Here is a 22,609-nt window from a genome sequence, read left to right as displayed (position 1 = left end):
GAAGAAGTGTATTAGTATTTTTATGGGTATTCAATTTTGTAAAGCAGAAAAAGGAAGTGAAGTACCAGTATATCACCACTAGATGGCAAAGTCTCACAGGTCAGAGAAGGGTGCTTGGGCCAAGTCTCACGGGACCTCACGTGATTGAATGAGACTTGTTCAATAAACAGGGTTGGGTGGGGTTACTTTAACTTGATTACTTTCAATTACTTTTGGATTACTCCAATACCAAATATGCTTATAAAAGACAAAATAAACTAATTATGAATAAAATGACTACATTTTGTGCAGGCTTGGGGAGTAACGGAATACATGGAACGGCAAAAATGATGTTGGCAAGCTGTTTGGATTTATTTTCATTTTGTTTCTGTCGCATTTTATGTTAGCTGCACAGGTTATTGCACAGACTATTATTACAGACTATTATTACACCATCCCCTGATCTGAAACCAACATGAGGGCAAGGAAAAACTCAAAAACCTCAACATGAGGAAAATGAAGAAACCTTGAGAAGGGACCGCACATGTGGTAATCCCCCTTTCAGGATGACCAGGCTGCAATGGATGTTGCAATTACTAATAATACACAGATATTGTCAATATAAAATATAGGTTATTCATATGATATAGAGTAGAGGTGTGTTTTAAGCTTGGATTTAAAAATTTCCACTGAGGTTGCAGATCGAATCTCAGGGGGAAGAGCATTCCAAAGCACCGGGGCCCGAATGGAGAATGCTTTCGAACCTGAGGAACTCTTCTTGGCTCTTGGGATTACCAGTAGACCAGCGCTTTCAGAACAAAGGCTCCGGACCGGAACATAGGGGGAAGTTGTTGTGGTAACAGGCGCATGGTTCATGATTCACAGTTCTCTTAACCACCGCATTAAGGGTTGGAATTGGGGGGATTGGTCACCTAATGACTCCCAACACAGCAGTTGGGTCTAAAATGGCGGCGCCCTGTTCGGCTGCGGCTACATCGGCTCGCTACAGTTTAACTGTGCGGGTCAGATGTATCGACATTTCGTTCTGTGTGCATGGGCACAAGAATGACAATAAAAGTAAATTCTTCTTCTTCTCTTCTTCTTGTCTCTCAGCATCAATGTTAATCCTTTAATACACGAATTCTTATGTATGAATGAAATGAAATGAAATGATCTGAATTTATATAGCGCTTTTCAAGTCAAGACTTCCCAAAGCGCTTTACAGTGTGCTTCACATTTCCCAATAGCGGTCGTGCAGCCATGTGAGAAGCTAACCTGCTTATTGGGGGTATTAGGGGTTCAGTGTCTTACCCAAGGACACTTCTACATGTAACACGGAGGAGCCGGGATTCGAACTGCGATCTCTTGATCTTAAGACGAGCTCTCTACCTCCTGAGCCACTGCCGCCCCACTATCTATTATTGAAAAGCTACACTCTGTAATTGGGCAACCAAATAGGAAAAGCTCCAATCCTCTTCTCCTTTCTCTTTCTGCCTATCGCTTACCTCGACAGACTGTAACCGGAATCCCCGTCATTCGCTTTCGTATTCAACCACCTGTAACCTTCCAATAACCTCTGCAATTTTCTTTGTGCTGCTCTACGGTCAGATTACTCATTTATTGGCACTGTCCAAGTCCAGAGTAACATGTTATCAACTGACCCTAGATCAGACGGTAATTGGAGTCTCCCATGTGTGGGACAACATGACCTTACTGGACTGTCGGCGCAAACCAGGAATTACCTGACGAAGATGCTTGTATATATACAAACTAAGATCCTGAGACGGCATGACAAGCTTCCGGACGAGGGATCCTTCCATCCGTGCTGAGGGTTGGGATTGTTCCTGACAAACTAGCATCCAGGTATCCCAATGGATGACACATTTTCTGCCTGGGAGAAAAACGTCATAGCTACTCGAGAATCATCTTGGACTGCCAGCTGGCCAAGGAAGGATGTCAGGCAAGTCAATAACGATGTAGCTTGTCAAAGGTTTTTGTTCACTAATGGTCCTTCTCATGACAAACTAAAAAACAACACTCACAAGCAATGTTCCCACTAAGCTGCGTGTGTGCGCAATTGCCCACTACCCAGAGCTTTTCCGCGCACAAGAAAATTGAGCGAGCTCACAAAATCAGGGCTCGAAATTGCTAATTAAGAAGCGAATTAAGTCAAAGTTACAGTGCATGAAGGTAAAAATACACCGGTTCCTTTGACGGTGTGTTCTAAATGCGGTATTTTAAAGTCAAAGTCGAAGTAGAACGAAGTTGAGTAAAGTCAATAGAGTTTTTCGAGAACCGGCTTCTTCGGCTCGGCTCACTAAAAAGAACCGGCTCTTTCAGGTCTCAAACGGCTCTTCAGGTTGTTTTTGCTTCTTTAATCTCTACACGACCAAATATTATGTAAAATTGTGCACAAAATGACTTAAAAGAAGGGGGGAAATACAACAAAAAAGAAAAAAATACCAAAATGAAAAGTAGTGAAAAGCTGAGAAAAAAAGAAACAAAACGAAGAGAAAAAAGAAGGAAACATTCAGAAAAAAAGCCAGAAAAAAAGAAAAGAAAGAAACAAAGGAGAAAACAAAGTAAATAGAGATCAAAAAGAAAAAAGTAACAGCTAGGAAAAAATAAACAAAATGAGATTTTTTAAAGGAATTTTAAAAAAGAAGAAAAAAACAGGAAAAAGAAGAAAAACTTTGTGTTGCATTCAAATAATTTCCAATTATACCAAGTCAATCTTGTTGCCATCATTGTACTTCCACTAAAAAATGTGAATATATACAGTTGTGTATCGTGCAACCGACGAAATAAGCCCCCAAGAATGTTAGTATTATGCGACAAAAAGAAATGGAAATCTTGTGAAAGAATTGTTGTAAAAACAAAAGACGTTTGTCGGCCATACAACCTTTGCAATAATACATCAGTCAATTCATTCAAAAGTGAAAAATAATTTTGCATTGCCGGAAACTCAGCAAAATGTAACGTGATGTCAAGTTTTGGACATGTTTGATAATGACTTAGTTGCCACACTTGGGATTGCCGTTGCTCACTGTTGTTTCAAGCATTGCTCACCGACTTTGTGTGAACGCTCAGACCCGTGCAAAATGACAGGGAACATTGCTCACAAGTAGTTTGGGTTTCACCATCAATGGCATTCCATTTTATCTCATTTACAGATGAGCTACTGGAACCACTGCAGTAGAAATACACTCGCTCCACTCGGTCTGGCAACAGTTCCTCATCATGCATGGACTCCCTTGTCCGTCCCTGAGTCACTGTTTTGGCTACCATTCCGACAGCGATGAAGCTCTTGCTCCAGAATCTGGCGATTGCCAAACTCATACAACGTATGCCGTGACGCACCAGCCAGAAGTCCCTTCATCTCAGCATCATTGTCAAGGGTCCAACTCACAATGTGACCCTCAGGACAAAGGAGAGCATCCTTTTTGCCTTTCTTCCAGCTCGGAGGGGGATGTTGAGCAGGAGTTATGTGCAAAAATGGAAATCGAGTACTCTCATATCCCGAGACCGTCCGTTATTACAAAACATCCCAAGGTAAGAACTGGTTTCTGTTTTTATTAGTTTTTTCTATGTCTGTCTCTCTTTAATAATCTTTGACTTGAAGATATTAACTGTAGCGTAACATGGTCTCTAATTTAAATAACACAATCAAAAAGAAGGTTATTTTCTTTAGATCAGGGGTGTCAAACTCATTTTAGCTCGGGGGCCACACCATAGAACAAACATTCTGTCGGGGGCCGGACTAGTAGATTAAAAACAGAGAAAAAGAGAGATAAAGAAATAAGAGAAAGAGGGAGGGAAAAGGAGAGAGGGCGGGACAAAGAAGGGTGAGAGAGTGAGAAACAAAAGAGGTAAAAAGTCGTGAGACAGGGGGAAAAGAAAGAGAGAGGAAGAAAAAATCCAAAGAAAAATAGAAAAACAGGAGAGAAAAGAGACAAGAAAGCACAAAGGGTAGAAAGAGAGAAAAAGAAAAGAGAGAAAAGGAAATTAGAGCCAAAGAAGTTAAAAAGACACAGACAGAGAGAGATAGAGAGAGAGAAAGAGAAAGAGAGAGAAAGTGATAGAGAAAGAGAGAGAGAAAGAAAGAGAGAAAAAGAGAGAAAGAGAGAGAGAGAAGTAGAGAGCGAGAGAGCACGAGAGAGTGCGAGCGAGAGACCGAGAGAGCACGAGAGCAAGAGTGAGCGAGAGAGAGCGGGAGAGAGAGCGAGAGAAATACAAGTACAGCATCTTTGTTCGAGGCACCTGGCTTTGGCAACATCAAGTTGACATATTTCAACCTGCAGCTCGTTTTTCTCTTGCGCTTCTCTGAGTGTTGTCTCGCGGGCCGGATTCGATCCCTTAGCGGGCCTGATCTGGCCCGCGGGCCGCCTGTTTGACACCTGTGCTTTAGATGAAGCACAGTCTTGACCAGGGTTGGGTAGGGTTACTTTAACTGGATTACTTTCAATTACTTTTGGATTACTCCAATACCAAATATGCTAATAAAAGACAAAAGAAACTAAATAGGAATTAAATGACTCAATTTTGTGCAGGCTTGGGGAGTAACGGAACACATGGAAGGGCAAAAATGATGTTGGCAAGCTGTTTGGATTTTTTTTCATTTCGTTTCTGTCGCATTTTATGTTAGTTTTGCTGGAGATCAAAGAGATCAAAGCCAGGAGAGAAAGCTTACCATGTGTTGTGAGTCATCATTTCATTTATAATTAGTTTCTTTTGTCTTTTATTAGCATATTTGGTATTGGAGTAATCCAAAAGTAATTGAAAGTAATCAAGTTAAAGCAACCCTACCTACCCAACCCTGGTCTTGACAGTTTTGGGGTTTAGGTGACCTTGGCCCCAAAAGAAAAACATTCACGAGAAACAGCAAAAGAGTTACGCATCGTTTGTCCACAGGGGGGAAGTATAATCCAAATGATGTCATCCAATAACTAATCCAATATGTTTTTATTTTGAGAAGTGACTGAAGACGTACGTACCATTGATACTTATCTGATATAAAGACTATTGTGAAGATAAAAGCATACCTGTCAAGATCCACGGCTCCAATATACAAAATGTTGTATTTTTCCTTACAAAATACAAAAAAAATCATTTTTTTTTTCAAGCGTGTTTTTTATGTAGTTTAACATGTTATATTGTACATGTGTTTCATATATATTGTAACAAAAATGTTACAATATATATATATGGTAGATTTTGTTGTGAGATACTGAGTTGCTCAACATGAATGAGGTTTATTACAAAAAAAGTTCAAAAATGAAGTAGCTTGGATGTTCACTGTAGAAGGAAAAAATACATGCAAATATAAATAACTAGAATAATATACTGTATTTTCTCATTCAAATTATTAATTCATTTTCTGCCTTAAATTATTGTTGGTAATATACTGATTAAAACCTTTTTCATTTTCTCCTTTTATACTTCCTTTTTTTCTTAACTTCTTTTTACTACATCATAATTCGTAATATAATTCATCAAAGCAAGTGAGCCGTTTGAGAGCCGGCTCTCTTTAATGAGTCAAGCCGAAAAAGCCGGTTCTCGAAAAAGAGACAGACTTCCTTTCACTACACAACTACGACATGAAATTCGAGGCGGCAGACGCATGCGCACAGTAGCATCAAACCGCTCGCTTCGTTTGCAACGGAAAAAAAACGATACCGAGATAGAGGCTACTGCGGCCAACTGGTTTGACTTGATTGATTTGCCGTTTCGTGATAGTCGGTGTATACCGGATGGTATCCATAATTGACAAATTTGCATTTTTCTTGTACGTCGTACACGTCTTAAAATGCATAATAAACGTACTTTGTATGGCAAAAACGTACATGTTGACAGGTATGTAAAAGTATTGACTTAAATAGTTTAAATTTGCAGTATAGATTATACAAGATACCAGAACATGTTTTAAAGTGTTTTTACTCTTTGTTGTAAACTACAGTACAAGTTAAAAGTGTTCACATGGTGTTTCCTCATCGATGCACATGATGTTCCATAGGCTGCGTCAGTTGGGGCGATCGATAATGCCAACAAGTGATCAGCAGTGGAAGAATTTCATGTTGTGTAAGGTCACTGTGTGAAAGTGGTCAATAACGATGAATAGGAGGACATTGCACCGGAGAAGGATGACAAATTGAGTTCCAGTTGAACAGAATTAGAGGTCGTTTTCTTGTTCATAGGAAAAAACATATTCAAACATGTCCCGTGCCAGTACTATTTTCTCGCACTCTGCTGTCCTCTTGATCAATGACCAGCAAAACGGAACAGTAGTGATGTACTTTCAAGTGTCAAGCAAGAGATTGGTTTCCTCCGAGACGTATTTTTTTTGTCCGTCATCCATCGGATCTTGGAAGCAAGCCTTACCCTCCCTCTTTTTCAATAAAAACTGAGAAAACGAGCGCTATTGGGTCCTGTGTCCGTTTCTGGTCGGTGACACAAAGGGTTGAAAGTCCATGTTTGTGTATGTCACAATCACCCGGATCGGGAACACCTGTGTTCAGGATTTGGCGCCAACAGCCAGGAAGGCTGATTGGCGTACCCTGTGCATTTAAATCCCCAGCTTCCGGTAACACTTTGTCCGATTGTACTATGCGATCTGTTGCCATCTGCTCAGAAAGCCCGTACCTCCGACTCTTTGCCTGCCTCCTGTTTTTCTACCTGATCTCCGTTGCCGACCCGTTTCCGAATTTGCCTACGACCTGCCCTGGCCGCCTGACTCCTGATCTCTCTTCCGAACACAACGACGCCCTTCTTCTCCAGCCCCAACCAACAACACGACGACTACGCCTGTCCACGACCATTCCCGCCAAGCCTTCACCCGCCTGTCAAGTCTCGACAATCCGTCAAACAACGGATCGAAGATTCACGTCTTGTCATTCCTTCCTTCCAAAAAAAACCAAGAAACGAGTGCAAGTGATCTCAGTTTTCCTTCCGTCCCGCCTGACAGTGTACTTACCGCCTTGTGCAAACTGAGCATTTATCGTTGACCTAGTGATCTGACAAGCATCCACATGCAATGAGTAAAACTGTAATCTGAAATCAGTCTGTGTGTGTTCATAGTTGTCACAAGTCACAGCGATAAGGTTCACACAAAGAATGTCGTTTATGATAACACCAATCGATGTGAGTATTGTGCACTCGCACAGCTTAATGATAAACTAGTATAAAGCCCCGCCATTGAACAATCTTAAAAGTTTATTTTTTCTTTTAATAAAGTACAACATTAAACATCTGCAATTATGAAGATTTCCTCAACACTCAACTCACTTTATGAAATGTTGCAGTAAATTCTATAGCCAAAGTATGCACTGGTGCACCTAACCATGGCATGTCCATCCATCCATCCAGCCATTATCTGTACCGCTTATCCTCAGTAGGGTCACGTTCCCATCCCAGCCGTCTCCAGGTAGTGGGCAGGGGACACCCTGAACTGGTTGCCAGCCAGTCGCAGGGCACATAGGGACAGACAATTCGCTCCCTCATTCACACCAAGGGACAATTTTGACCAGCCAATTGACCTGACATGCACGTTTTTGGAATGTGGGAGGAAACCGGAGTGCCCGGAGGAAACCCACGCAAGCACGGGGAGAACCTGCAAACTCCGCACAGGAAGGTTGGTAGCTGGATTTGAACCCATGACCTCAGAACTGTGCCTCACACGCGCTAACCACCGCGCCACCGTGCTGCCCACCATGGCATGTGTTATTTGTTATTTTCATTACCTTGAAATCTGATTCTATGATAAATACCAATGCTAATCATTAATGCAATTCTCTTGATGTTATGCTCCGCCTGAACAAGATACACAAAATAACGCTAGGTACAAATATTTCGTTCTGACACGCTATTGAATAATTCCTGATCATTTAAATGGGTTCACTACCTTAAAACCAGGCTTATTGATTAGTACTTCCAACAGCTACAGAGCCCCCCCAACCCCCTTTCTGTCAACAAATACTTTGGTGTTCATCTGTTTAAGAATGAAATAATTGGATTTCAATTCCACCCCGGTGATGTGATTTACTTCGTGAAAATGTTGCTGGAGCCCATCCCAGCAATCATCGGGCAGTGGGCAGGGGACACCTTGAACTGGTTGCCAGCCAATCGCAGGGCACACAGGGACAGACAACTCGTTCGCTCATTCACACTTAGGGACAATTTGGACCGGCCAATTCACCTGAAATGCATGTCTTTGTAATGTGGGAGGAAACCGGAGTGCCTGGAGGAAACCCACGCAAGCACGGGGAGAACATACAAACTCCGCACAGGAAGTCCAATAGCTGGATTTGAACCCACACAGGAGGTTCCTAAGACCTTAGAACTGTGCCGCACACGCGCTAACCACTGCGCCGCCATGCTGCCCTATGCTGAAATCTTATTTTTTAATAAATGTCAATTGAAACCACTTCCTTTTTTGCAGTGTCCTCATCGTGACTGATTCAATTCCCCTTTGTCTTTCTTTCCCACACAATCGGCAATCCAGGAAACAGTATCGGACAAAACAGCCTACAGGTCTCTCCTGACAGAGGACGGACCGTTATCAGGTATGGAAAACAAAACCAGCTTCTTCCTCTTTGCTCTATTGCTTACGTAGTCCCTGATACGAGCTGGAAAAAGGTCTCCAATGTGATGTTCCTTTGCTGATGGAAAAACAACTTTGGATGTATGCAATGGGGAATGTATTTCTAGAGGAAATACCATGGTGGCACCTGTGACCAGTGTTCCTTCTAAGCTGCGCGCGTGCGCAATCGGGCACTGCCTGCACATTCTCAGCGCAATGTTCCCTCTAAACTGCGTGTGTTCTAAATGCGGTATTTTGAAGTCAACTTCGAAGTACGACGAAGTTGAGTAAAGTCAGCAGAGTTTTTCGAGAACCGGCTTCTTCGGCTCAGCTCACTAAAATGAACCGGCTCTTTCGGGTCCTAAACGGCTCTACAGGTTGTTTTTGCTTCTTTCATCCCTATAAGACCAAATATTATGTAAAATTATGACTTAAAGGAAGGGGGAATAGAACAAAAAAGAAAAAAAATACCAAAATGAAAAAGTAGTGAAAAGGTGAGAAAAAATAAACAAAAGGAAGAGAAAAAAGAAGGAAATATTCAGAAAAAAGACAGAAAAAAGAAAAGAAAGAAACAAAGGAAAAAATTAAATAGAGAACTAAAAGAAAAAAGCAACAGCTAGGAAAAAATAAACACAATGAGATTTGTTTTAAAGGGATTAAAAAAAAAAAGAAAAAAAACTGGGAAAAAGAAGAAAAAGTTTGTGTTGCATTCAAATAATTTCCAATTATATCAAGTCAATCGTGTTGCCAACATTGTCCTTCCACTTAAAAAATGTGATTAAATACAGTTGTGTATCGTGCAACCGACTAAATAAGCCCCCCAAAATGTTAGTAGTATGCAACAAAAGATACCAGGAAAACAAACTTTGCAATAATACATGAGTCAATTCATTCAAAAGTGAAAAATGTTTTTGCATTGCCAGAAACTCATCAAAATGTAACTTGATGTCAAGTTTTGTCCATGTTTGATAATGATTTAGTTGCCACACTTGGGATTGCTGTTGCTCACTGTTGTTTCAAGCGTTGCTCACCGACTTTGTGTGAACGCTCAGACCCGTAAGGAAAATTACAGGGAACATTGCCTGTGACCCCTCGCGTGTGTTCATGTTGAGCTGACACTTTCCATGACATGCGTGCGCTGAAACCTGAGATTTAAGTGGCAGATTGGTAATAATGTGATTGAAAATGTGTGTCCATGCGTGAAAAATGGATATTAAAGCAAACAGACAAGATGGCGCATTGCAAACGCCGCAGGCACTCTTTTGTTGTCCTTTGTTTCCGGGCCTCTTTTCTATAGCATAATGATTGCATGTTTGGGGACAAAGAATATAATAAGCATTTATCAGCAAACGATGCATGAACAATTGAACTGATATGAGAATTAATATAAACGGGAAAAATATCCAGAATTGTATTACCATTTGCTGTCTGGCCAAGTAATTAACATATTCAGTGCCATTGACAGCTGTGGACGTCCGTCCATCCATCCATTATCTACACTGCTTATCCTCAGTAGGGTCGCGGGAGTGCTGGAGCCCATCCCAGCTATCTTCGGGCAGTGGGCAGGGGACACCCTGAACTGGTTGCCAGCCAGTCGCAGGGCACACAAAGACAGACAAACATTCACTCGCTCACAGGGTTGGGTAGGGTTACTTTAACTTGATTACTTTCAATTACTTTTGGATTACTCCAATACCAAATATGCTAAAAGAAACTAAATATGAATAAAATGATGACTAACAACACGTGGTAAGCTTTGTCTCCTGGCTTTGATCTCTTTGATCTCCAGCAAAACTAACATTAAATGCCACAGAAACGAAATGAAAATAAATCCAAACAGCTTGCCAATATCATTTTTGCCGTTCCATGTAGTCCGTTACTCCCCAAGCCTGCACAAAATTTTGTCATTTTATTCATATTTAGTTTCTTTTGTCTTTTATTAGCATATTTGGTATTGGAGTCATCCAAAAGTAATTGAAAGTAATCAAGTTAAAGTAACCCTACCCAACCCTCATACTTCGGGACAATTTGAACTGGAACCTGACATGCATGTTTTGGGAATTTGGGAGGAAACCCATACAGGCACAGGGAGAACATGCAAACTCCAAACGTGGCAGCTGCGGTTGCTGGACTTGAACTCTGAGCCTCTGCACCGTGGGGCTGGGTGCTAACCACCCATCCGCCGTGCTGAAGCTGTAGACTTCAATATATTGATTTCATTCAGTACTAAAAATATTTCTTATATAATATTTCTGATATTGTGTGTGTGTTTGGGTAAAGCTAGCTGGTACTCGAAGAGTTAATCAGGATGGCAGCAAATTGGTGGTTTACTAGTTCAATGCAAGGACGAGCAAAACTACGGCTTGCAGGTCACATGTTTGGCCGTCCAGGATCACAAACATTTACACACAATCAGGTAAGACACACTAAAAAAGACTGACTCAACACTTTTGTTTTTGCTGACTCAGTAGTTTTCACCAGAAAGACATTCTCCTCTTCCATGCCAGAACAACATTTAATTTTAACTCAGTCTTACTCTTTGGGTTTTCCGTTCTTTGGTGCCTATAACCTTGCCAAAAAGGGAAATCCCATCCAAAAATGGTTTTGTGTCTCAACACAATAACATTGGAGATGCCTAGGGCTCAGCTAAGGACCATTAATGGTTTTCTGAAGCAATGCCATAATTGAAAAGGCTTGATGTCACGAGCCAGGACAGGAAACAGTAATGAGAACCCAATCGCGTAGCGTTACTCGCAATTTATTGGGGAGAGGAGGAATGCGCGCACACTCAATCCAGGGATCAATGGTCGCAGAAGTGGATTGAAATCAGAACTATGGAGTGGGCAAAAATCAAACAGACCGGGCGGAAAATAAAACAGGCAAATTCACAGGACTTGGCATATCACACAGAGTCTAGCAGGAGTTTCGCAGACGCTCCGACACCAGGCAACTCGCAAGACCGCGTTTAAGTAGTTCGGCAGCAATCTGTCAACGTGTTTCAGCTGGTGTCAGTGGGCTGGGCCAATTGAGCGCTGTGGCAACCGTGACAGAACCTGGTGCCACACGACGGGGACCAATTGGGCGCCACGGCAACCATGACACTTGAAACTATTATGGTGTTTTCATGGGATGAAAAGTAATAAAATGGCCGCCTCATGAGATTGATAAAAACATGTAGATAATCGCTTCATTGTGTAAATTTAAATACTAATCAAACTGCCACACTCAGAGTAGTGGGAGGCCCATAAGACATACTGTCTTGTTAGGAAATCCTGTGTTGACTTCCGCTTTAAGCCTACTTTTTAGCTTTTTTTTGCAAGGAATGCAAAGCTTTACCGTACAGCTCTATCATCTGTCAGTAATGCTTCACTGACCCGGACCAGCAGTTGAGATGCTTTTAAAGGATTAATAGCGTTGCCACAAAGATGGCAACTGAGAAAAACAACAACAAACACAGTTGTTTAACCCTGATCAATGTCTGTACATTTACGACCCCAAACATTACACTTCTTTGTCACGAGGTGGACCGGACCAGAACGGAGGCAGGAGGCAGGAAGGGAGAACTCATTTGCGTTGACGATCAGAACTTTTATTTAGCAAAATAAAAGTCGTCCAAATCTCAGGGACAAAACAGAACAAAAACAGGCTTTTACTCAAAACATGAAAACACAGGTTTCCTCCGAATCAAACAAAACAGGACAGAGCAAAACAGAACAGAAAATGCAATGAACCAGCACCCGCAATGCCTACCACCCAACCTTAAGAAGCAAACGCGCAAATTAGGCGATCTGCTTCAGCTGGTGCCCAGGGGGCGGGGCCAGCCGGTCGCCATGGCGACCATGCTGACCATGACATTCTTAGCCAGAAGTAGGGGTGGGCGATTTTTAGTATCAAGCCGATCCAAGTAAATACAATGTAGTTTGATCCATAACGATTCGAGACAGATAGTTTTTGCTCAGAAATATCATGATCATTGAATAATTGATACTTTTTAGTTAGTTTATATTTTTTGATTGAACAATGCGTCTTATAGTCCCTTAAATAGGGGACCTTTCATTGCACAATATTTCGAAAATAAAGTCAGTAGTGCAAATGAAGTACAACCAAAATTGGATTGAATTTAAAAGTTATAATCTACTGTATGTATAATCTTATGACGCACGAACAACATTCTTATAGTCATAGTTAAAATGGGAAGACAGTATCTTAAAACAAAAGTATTGACTGATCCAAGTACTTGCTCAGCATCGATAATATTGATATTGTTAGGGAAAAAAACTATATTTCAAATGTAGCGTTTACCAAATAGTTCAAATTATCAAATATGAAGTTATCTGACTTCATTAACCAAACACAAACTTCATTCTCCTAACAATGCATGCTCGTTTCTTAATTTTAGGGAAAAATATTGACAAGAGACAGGCATTTTTACACGGGGGCAGATTTATTTTCTTAAAGTATTTAGCTAAGTTAAATACAGATAAATTTAGCCGAATTATTGTCAAATCAGTCTAATTAGTCTTCGTCGAGCCTCCCATTGCTCGTCTCTGCACTGCTCTCTTCTTCCGTCTTTTGTCTTTTTGACACGTCGGGGCATCAGGCACCCCCCATGGCTGGGCCAGGAACTCCCCATGTGGCAGACTCCTCACGTGGCCTCCACCTAGTCGCCACCTCCTCGCCGAAAGGCGCCGCCACTTCTAAAGGAAACTCATATCAGCTCAAAGCAATGCCAAACGTTTATCAAAACAAGGCCTAACTCCCTCGTCAGCGTCCCGCTTTCAAAATTCTCCAGCCAAAACACTCTACACATGGAACAGCGCAACCTGTCCTTTAACTTTAGACTCCTGTGAAAAATCTTCATTGCATTTAATTACTGTAATATGTAAAATCTCTTATAGTCAAATAAATAAAATTTAAAAAAATCCTTCTATATTTATACCAATCCGCCCTGCTTAGCCTGAAGTCAAAATTAGAAGGAATTAGGAAGGACCGACTCTTTTCTCCATAGTAGCCTAATTCACCGGAAAAATCGAGATACTATTTGACAGAGACTGCTTTGTGCAACCGTTTTTGTTTGCAATCTATGGCTTTCTTGTGTGGAGTTTTTTTTTTCACTGGTATCCTCCCACAGCAGCTAAATTGGTGATTTTTAAATAATTGTTAGTGGTAGTTTATGGTAGTTTATATCTGTATGGCCTGTAAATTTCTGGCAACCAGTTCAGAAGCATACTCTGCCTGCCGCCTGAAGACAGCTATAGCCTCCAGCCACCCTGCGGCCCTCATGAGATTCACTTAAAACATTCATGAAACATACTGTACATTCAAAACATTGTCACCTTCCAGCTAAATAAGTCGTTGAATTCTTCCCGTTCTTGTGTGTATTGTGTTGTTATGTTTTTTTTTTTCAATAACATATTTCGAAAATGAAAAAATAGTGTTTGCTAGTGAAACTAAAAATGTTTTACTACATCCCACGTTTTTCAGTTTTTTTTCTGTTCTTTATGAGATTGGTTTACGGCCAAATGTCACGGTTGCCATGGCGCCCAATTGGTCCCAGCCGTGTGGCGCGAGGTTCTGTCACAGTTGCCGTGGCGCCCGATTGGCCCCGCCCATGGACTCCAGCTGAAACGCGTTGACGGATTGCTCACTGGGAGTACTTAAAGGCGGTCCTTTGAGCTGTTAGTTGTCAGAGCGTCTGCAAGAATCCTGTTAAACTCTGTATGAAATGCCTAGTTCTGGGAATTTGCCTGCGTTTGATCCTGTTTTATTTTCGGCCTGATCTGTTTGATTTTGACCACTCTTTTGTTCGGATTTCGATCCACTTCCGTGCCCACTCGATCCGGGGATCGAAGGTCGCATTCCTCCTCTCCCTAATAAATTGTGAGTATGTTATGCGATTGGGTTCTCCATTCCTGTTTCCTGACCTAGTTCCTGACACCATACCATCCCACTCTGCAAACGCCTGATTTTGGAAGCTAGGCAGAGTTGGGCCTGGTTAGTATTTGGATGAGGGACCGCCTGGGAATTCCAGGTGCTGTAGATCAGTCATTTGGTGCACACTCCACTGTGATAGAGCTGACTGTACCGTCATATTCAGGTGGTGGAAATGAATTTTCCTAAGGGAACCAAATAAACCAAAAACAAAGATAACAGTATAATTTGAAATGAAATGATCTGCATTTATATAGCGCTTTTCAAGTCAATGAAGACTTCCCAAAGCGCTTTACAATGTGCTTCACATTTCCCAATAGCGGCCTTGTATTGCAGCCATGTAAGACGCTAACCTGCTTATTGGGGGTATTAGGGGTTCAGTGTCTTACCCAAGGACACTTCGACATGTAACACGGACGAGCCGGGATTCGAACTGGGATCCCTTGATCCCAAGACGAGCGCTCTACCTCCTGAGCTTCTTATTTTCCTTCCGTCTGCCATTGTCCTACTGGTTTCATTGTCATTGTCATTTCATTCCACCACCATGCCAGGTTTGTTTGTTACTGGTTTTATTTGTTACTTTGCTCATTGCCGTTTCCATTTAGAGTTTAGGTTGTTGTTTTATGTTTTTTTTTTTTTTTACATGTTATTTGTTTTTTGCTCACTTGTTCAATTTTTACACTTGTTATCAAATACCGTCATTGTTTTGTGCACCCTTACAGTGTCCTCGTTTGCCCGCGTCCCTGCGTCCTAGACGCATTATTTTGGCTGGGGACGCATCGTGTCAAATCAATGTGCGTCCCCGGGACGCAACTTTTTTGACACGAAATTGTGATTATCATTTTTAAAAAAAGATTTACCACACTCTTCGTCAGGCAGGTCCGCCATTGTTGTTTTGGTCTCGCGGTTCGAGTTTTCGTCTGCACACCGATCCCGAGTTCAAGTTGTGTAATGAAAGTCCGTCTCTCTTTAGAGAGCCGGCTTTTTCGGCTGAACTCATTAAAAGCCGACTCTCAAACGGCTCACTTGCTTTGATGCATTATATTACGAATGATTATGTTGTATAAAGAAGTTAAGAAAAAAAGGAAGTATAAAAGGAGAAAATGAAAAAAGACAGGTTTGTGGTGATCCCTTTTAATCAGTATATTACCAACAATAATTTAATGCAGAAAAGTAATTAATGATTTGAATAAGAAAATGTATTATTCTACTTAATTATATTTGCATGTATTTTTTCCTTCTACAGTGAACGTCCAAGCGACTTCATTTTTTAACTCTTTTTTATAATAAACCTCATTCATGTCGAGCAACTCAGTATCTCACAACAATAACAACTTGTTATTGGATAATGACTTGTTTACCTGACTGCCCATTTTGCACATCTGGTTAGCTGCTCCTCTTGCACTCTTTGCACTACTGTATAATACTATACATAGCTATAAATTATTTAGCATATTATCAGTACTTCAATACTCTAACTCAGTAAAACATTTATTTATATCTGTACATTCAAGGAAACTGTGCGGGTCAGATGTATCGACATTTCGTTCTGTATACACGTGTACAAGAATGACAATAAAGTATATCTGAATCTGAATATGTTCATTAACAATATATATGATATAACGAAACACATGTACAATATAACATGTTAAACTAAATAAATAAACATGTTTGAAAAAAAAAAGATTTTTTTGTATTTTGTAAGGAAAAATACGACAGTTTGTAAGGGCCTGGAGCACACTAAATTTTGGGGAGCCATAGATCTCCGTTGGGACCCCTAGATTTTTGAGCATGCGAGTCCCCGGGACCCATCACTTTTCACAGCTAATATGAACACTGCCCTTAGTTTCCAGTTCCTGCCCCCCTCACATGGGTCCATCACCCCCAAACTTAACAATATCATTCTATTTTTATAGTGCTACTTGTAGTCCTTTTTTAGATGAGGTCTTCGGTGCAAAAATGTTGACACTTATGCCCTACAGAGTAGTGTGAGGTCAGCACTGTCACAAACGTGCGCATACTTGTCAGACCGACGTTGATTTCATCTCCCCAGAGAGCATGCATGTGGTTGGAAGGGCTTTTCTTCTGCCCGCAAAGTTGTGATTAATCATTTTGTCCTATGTCCTCACGAAAAAGTGGATGTCAGAAGGATTAATTATTCTGGGATTACATAGTGCCTCCTTTGTAATGTCAAATAATCCATACTCCACTGCAGTGGCGTGTAGTGAGGTTTATGTCTGCTGAGGGAAACTCACATTTACAAATAAATGAAGAAAGAAAATCGATAAATATAAATCAATACATAGGTAAGTCTCCATTATGGACAATTGTATGCAACAAGTCAAGTCAAGTCATTTTTATTTGTATAGCCCTTAATCACAAAGAGTCTCAAAGGGCTGCACAGACTATTTTTCAGACTATTATTACATCATCCCCTGATCTAGAACCAACATGAGGGCAAGGAAAAACTCAAAAACCTCAACATGAGAAAAAAGAAGAAACCTTGAGAAGGGACCGCACATGTGGCATCCCCCTTTAAGGATTACCAGACAGTAAAGTATGTTGCAATCACAAATAATACAGAGATATTGTCCACGAAAAGTATGGGTTATTTATATGATATAGAGTAGAAGTGTGTTTTAAGCTTAGATTTAAACATTTCCACAGAGGTTGCAGATCGGATCTCAGGGGGAAGAGCATTCCACAGCACCGGTGCCCGGATGGAGAACGCTCTCGAACCAGCGGAACACTTCTTGGCTCTTGGGATCACCAGTAGACCGGTGCTTTCAGAACGAAGGCTTCGGACCGGAACATAGGGGGAAATCAAATCTGAAAGATATGAGGGAGCAAGTTCATGTATGATTTTGTATAATACCAAGAGAACCTTAAAATCACATCTTAGGCTAACAGGGCCAAAATCGGCGTGATGTGATCTGACTTTTTTGTCCTAGTTAAAAGCCTCGCTGCAGCATTTTGTACCAGCTGAAGACTCTTGATTCTGGACTTCGGAAGACCGGAGAGTAGTGCATTACAGTAAACGAGACGGGAGGTAACAAACGCGTGAATTATGATCTCCGCATCCGACTGAGACAGTATAGGACGAATTTTAGCAATGTTGCGAAGATGGAAGAAAGCAGTTTTAGTAATTTTCTTTACGTGTGTTTGAAAGGACAGATCGTGGTCAAATATGACACCTCAATTTTTAACTGTGTCACTATGTGTGATGTGACATTTGTCAATGTTCACAGCAGTTTTTGAGAATAAGTCGCGGCTTTTAGATGGACCAATAACTAACATTTTGGTCTTTTCAGAGTTAAGACGCAAGAAATTGAGTGACATCCACTCTTTTATCTCAGTGAGTCAGGCCTCCAAATTTCCACAATTTAGTGTGGCAGATTCCTCCAACGGAAGATATAGTTGAGTGTCATCCGGTAGCAGTGGAAACTAATATTATACTTGTGAATAATATCACCTCATGGAAGCATGTAAATGCTGAAAAGAAAGGGGCCAAGCACTGAACCCTGCGGAACACCACAGGTAACACTAAAGGGCTCAGATGTCATTTCGCCATATTTAACACAGTGCGTCCTATCTGAGAGGTAGGATCTGAACCATGAAAGGACGGTTCCTGAGAGACCAATCCATTTTTCCAACCGTTCTAGTAGGATATTATGGTCCACTGTGTCAAAAGCAGCACTAAAGTCCAGCAGCAGCAAAATTACTGGTTGGCTTGACCTGCTGTTAGTTTACCAATACTCAGACTTATTATAATGTTTTGGGCTGAGGTTGTGCCAAATCAGAATATATGGTCTGTCAGCATCTGCCATGCGGCAAATGAATTGCATGCCTCACCCTGCATTTGCAGATGCTCAGTAAAGTAATACAGTACATAAATACTCCTCCTTTTGACTATAAGCATTAATGAATAGGTAATCCTCCATTTAGAAAAAAAAAATCCATGCAATAAGAAAGTAATTACTGGTTGGCTTGACTTGCTGTTAACTTTCACTCATATTGAATTGTTTTATTGTCATTGATAACAATGTGGTGAAACATTTTAAGCAACAAGATTAGACATTGCACTACAAGGTAAACGTGTAACAGAGACTTTAAAGAGATTGGCCGAAGTTATGATAATAGTGCAATGAAAAAAATTGTGCATCGTGACAAAAGTGCAGTGTAACAATAGTGCAACGAAAAGCAGGGCTATTAGTCGCAAGATATGTATTTTTACGTGCTTGTTTAGGGTGGTTCTGGCCATGGAGAAGCCTGAACCTGTTTGTCCTTGTTTTAAGGGACATGTAGCGCCTACCAGTGGACAACAGGTTAAAAAGGTGGAAGAGTACTTGATAATGTTGAAGCTGGCAATGTCCTCAGGACTGGACTGAGAGCAGCCAATGATCTTCTGGGCGGTCTTGACTACTCTGTATGTTTTTTGTGTCTGATGCCATGCTCCGAGCATACCACACCGTGACAACATATGCCAGAATGCTCTCCAATATGGCTTTGTAGAAGGACACCAGCAGTTTTGGTTCCAGGGGTCGCTGCTGGGACTTCCCCACCGCATCCCTGTTGTTGACAGATCAGGTGATGTCAGTCTCTATTTGTGGTGAGTGGAGCTGGGTCTGCTTACCCTCCTGAAGTCAAGAATGACTTTGTTATATTTTGTGGTGTTCGGTATTAGTTTTTCGATGACAGCGTCCTCAGCATCAACTCCTACTCCCTGTATGCTGCCTCATCTCCATCAGAGATGTGTCACAGACCAGAACGGACACAGGACTCACTTCCGTGTCGGACGAAAACAGGCGGGAATAGTAAGTCGTTTGGCCGGGGCTGGAGATCAAGGGTGTTGTCGAGTTCGTAATCGGGGTCGTAGGCAGGAGGCAGGCAGGTAACGAGGCAAAACGGGTCAGGTAACAGGAGGCAGGCAGAACGGGCGTAATCAGGTCCAGAAACGGGTCAATAACGAAGATCAGGCAGGAAAAAGGTTTAGCAGAAGCGGAGTCGGACGGGAATGCTCACTGAGTGGAATACAATAGTTCGCAACGTTCTGACAATCACTGAAAGGAAGCCGGGGGTTTAAAAAGGCAGTGTACACCAATCAGCTGTCCGGGCTGTTGGCACCAATCAAGCCGCCGCAGGTGCTCCAAAATGGCAATCACGACAAGATAAGGCCGACCAAGGTGGTGTTATCGGCAAACTTCACAATCGTTTTCATGGAATGTGTTATTGAAAAGTCTAAGGTTTACCGGGTGAACAGTAGAGGGCTCAGCACACTTCCTTGAGGGCATCCGGTGCTCAACGTTAGGGTGCTAGAGATTTTCTCTACTCAGTCTCTCGCTTGAGAGATAAATCAATGGATAAATAGATGGAGGTTTGAAAGAATGGATACCAAATTAAATGGTGAGTGCAACTCCAGCCAAAATGTAATCAAAACCTGCAACATCCTTTGAGCTGTGTGTGACATTTAGAAAGCTTTTAAATGTGAAATTTAAGGATTATGTGCCTTAAGCAGCAACCTATATTGCATAAACTGGAGTCCATCTTGCTGTACAATTCATCCTTTAGTCAAAGAGAACAGAACCATCTGCTCACACACCCAAAGGCAGTCATTAAGACTAAGTCGAAAGGTTTGCCAACTGTAAAGCTCGATCAAACGTCGCGGCCTGACCAGTAATAACAGCCTGCCCCAAGTTACAACATTTGAAAAACATGTGAACTCGGAGCACATGCAAATATCGCACGCATACGTCAGAAATATCGGAATGGTGAAAAATGGGCTTTAGCTCACTCCTCTGTGCTGCACTGCATGGAACTAAACCTTTATTGACCAAGTACCATACAGGCCGCCTGGAGTTTGGCGATAAAAGAGTCGAAACTCATGTTATGAGCGATAACTTTGGTGCCTTTTTTGTCCCAGAACAACTAAAAAGGTTTTTGAGTCTTGCTCTCTCTGTATCCATATACTTTACTGGTTCTCTGGCGCTGACTCTGACCCTGAATCCTCTCCAGTACAGGGGATGATGGTGTTCAGCATAATATCACCTAGTGGAAGCATATAAATGCTGAAGAGAAGGGGGCCAAGCACTGAACCCTGCGGAACACCATCCTAAAAGAGAGGCATGTATTTTTTTTGAAGAAAGGTAACGAATGGAAAGGTTGGTGAATTGAAATAATAACAATAATAATGTACAAAAAATTTACAAAAATATCAGAGGATTAAAACTAGAAATGTAGAATTGGTTAATTTATCAGTGTTCTCGTTTGCCCGCGTCCCTGCGTCCTAGACGCATCATTTTTGCTGGGGACGCATAGCCTTAAATAGAGGTGCGTCCCCGGGACGCAACTTTTTTGACACAAAATTGTCATTATTACCCGATTACATTTTTTTAAAACAAAGATTTACCGCACTCCAAACTTTTCGTCAGGCAGATCCGGCAGATGTTGTTTTGGTCTCGCGGTTCGAGTTTTCGTCTGCACGCCGATCTCGAGTTGTGTAGTGAAAAGTACGTCTCTTTTTAGAGAACCGGCTTTCTCGGCTCAACTCATTAAAGAGAGCCGGCTCTCAAACGGCTCACTTGCTTTGATGCATTATATTACGAATTATGATGTTGTATAAAAAAGTTAAGAAAAAAGGAAGTAGAAAAGTAAAAAATGAAAAAAGACAGGTTTGTGGTTATCCCTTTAATCGGTATATTACCAACAATAATTTGATGCAGAAAATGAATTATTAATTTGGTGATTAAAACTGAATGAATATATAAATTCATATGATATATTTGTCACCGATTTATCATTTCAACCTCGATAACACTAAATTTTGGGGACCCATAGATCTCTGTTGGGACCCATAGATTTTTGAGCATGCGAGTCCCCGGGACCCATCACTTTTCACAGCTAAAATGAACATTGCTATAGCATGTGAATAATCTATATTTCATGTTGATAATATGTGTATTATTTGCCCTCATGTAGGTTTTAGATGGGGGGATGGTGTCATAACAGTCTGAAATAATAGTTTGCAATAGTCTTTGATTTGTGCAGCCCTTTGAGACTCTTTGTGATTGACATTTTCACCTGGTTACATGAGAGTGTTGATCAAGTAATTGCTGGATTTTCAGTGTGAAAATTGAAATAATTTCGACAATTTTTGTCCCTTAAAAGGCGACAATGAAATAAATACTGGCATACCGTAAATTCCGGACTATACAGTAGAGCGCACCTGATTATCGGGGCGGCAGTAGCTCAGGAGGTAGAGCGATCGTTTTAGGATTAAGGGATCCCAGTTCGAATCCCGGCTTGTCCGTGTTACATGCCGAAGTGTCCTTGGGTAAGACACTAAAACCCCAATACCCCCAATAAGCAGGTTAGCGCCTTACATGGCTGCACAGATCACGGCCGCTATTGGGAAATGTGAAGCACAATGTAAAGCGCTTTGGGAAGTCATTGACTTGAAAAGCGCTATATAAATGCAGATCATTTCAGATCATTTCATTTCATTATAAGCCGCACCCACCACATTTCGGGAGGAAAACTGATTTTGTACATACACAAGCCGCACCTGTATATTGGCAGCATGCGCCCACATTGATAAAACGCAATTCAAACACGAAATTAACCCATACCCGATACCGTCCAAAAAACACAGCCGGCAAAATGAACGGAAAATGATACCGGTATTTAAAATTTAATGCAGACCTGCAGAGTCCAGGTGCCCGTTGAAAGTAATCCAAGGAAAAAAGTGTATATTTCCAAAGGTAAGGGTTCGAAAAATATATATCCACTATTGTCGGCCGCGTCCACAAACACGTCTCACCTTTACTCCACTTCCCATCAGCGCGCGTTTGCCCCGCCCTTTCTTTCTCATTTGCTTGAACAAAACATATCAAAATAAGTTTCTAAAATAAATACATTACAAAAATATACAGTTGCAAATACATATTATACATGGTTACACATATTTACAAAGAAAGACGGCACACTGAGAGAGTTTTCAAAGCTATAATAATAATATTATAACTTTCATCCCAAACCGTGCCTGTGAAGGGTAGCAAAACGCTACTAGCAACACGTTCGCAACACAGTAAACAGCTCTGTTAAGAAAACATACCGTACTTGTAA

Source organism: Urocampus carinirostris, chromosome 7, assembly GCF_059441175.1.
Source record: "Urocampus carinirostris isolate Australia breed hairy pipefish chromosome 7, RoL_Ucar_1.0, whole genome shotgun sequence".
In the NCBI taxonomy this organism is placed as follows: Eukaryota; Metazoa; Chordata; class Actinopteri; order Syngnathiformes; family Syngnathidae; genus Urocampus; species Urocampus carinirostris.
Note: the sequence above shows the minus strand (reverse complement) of the source record.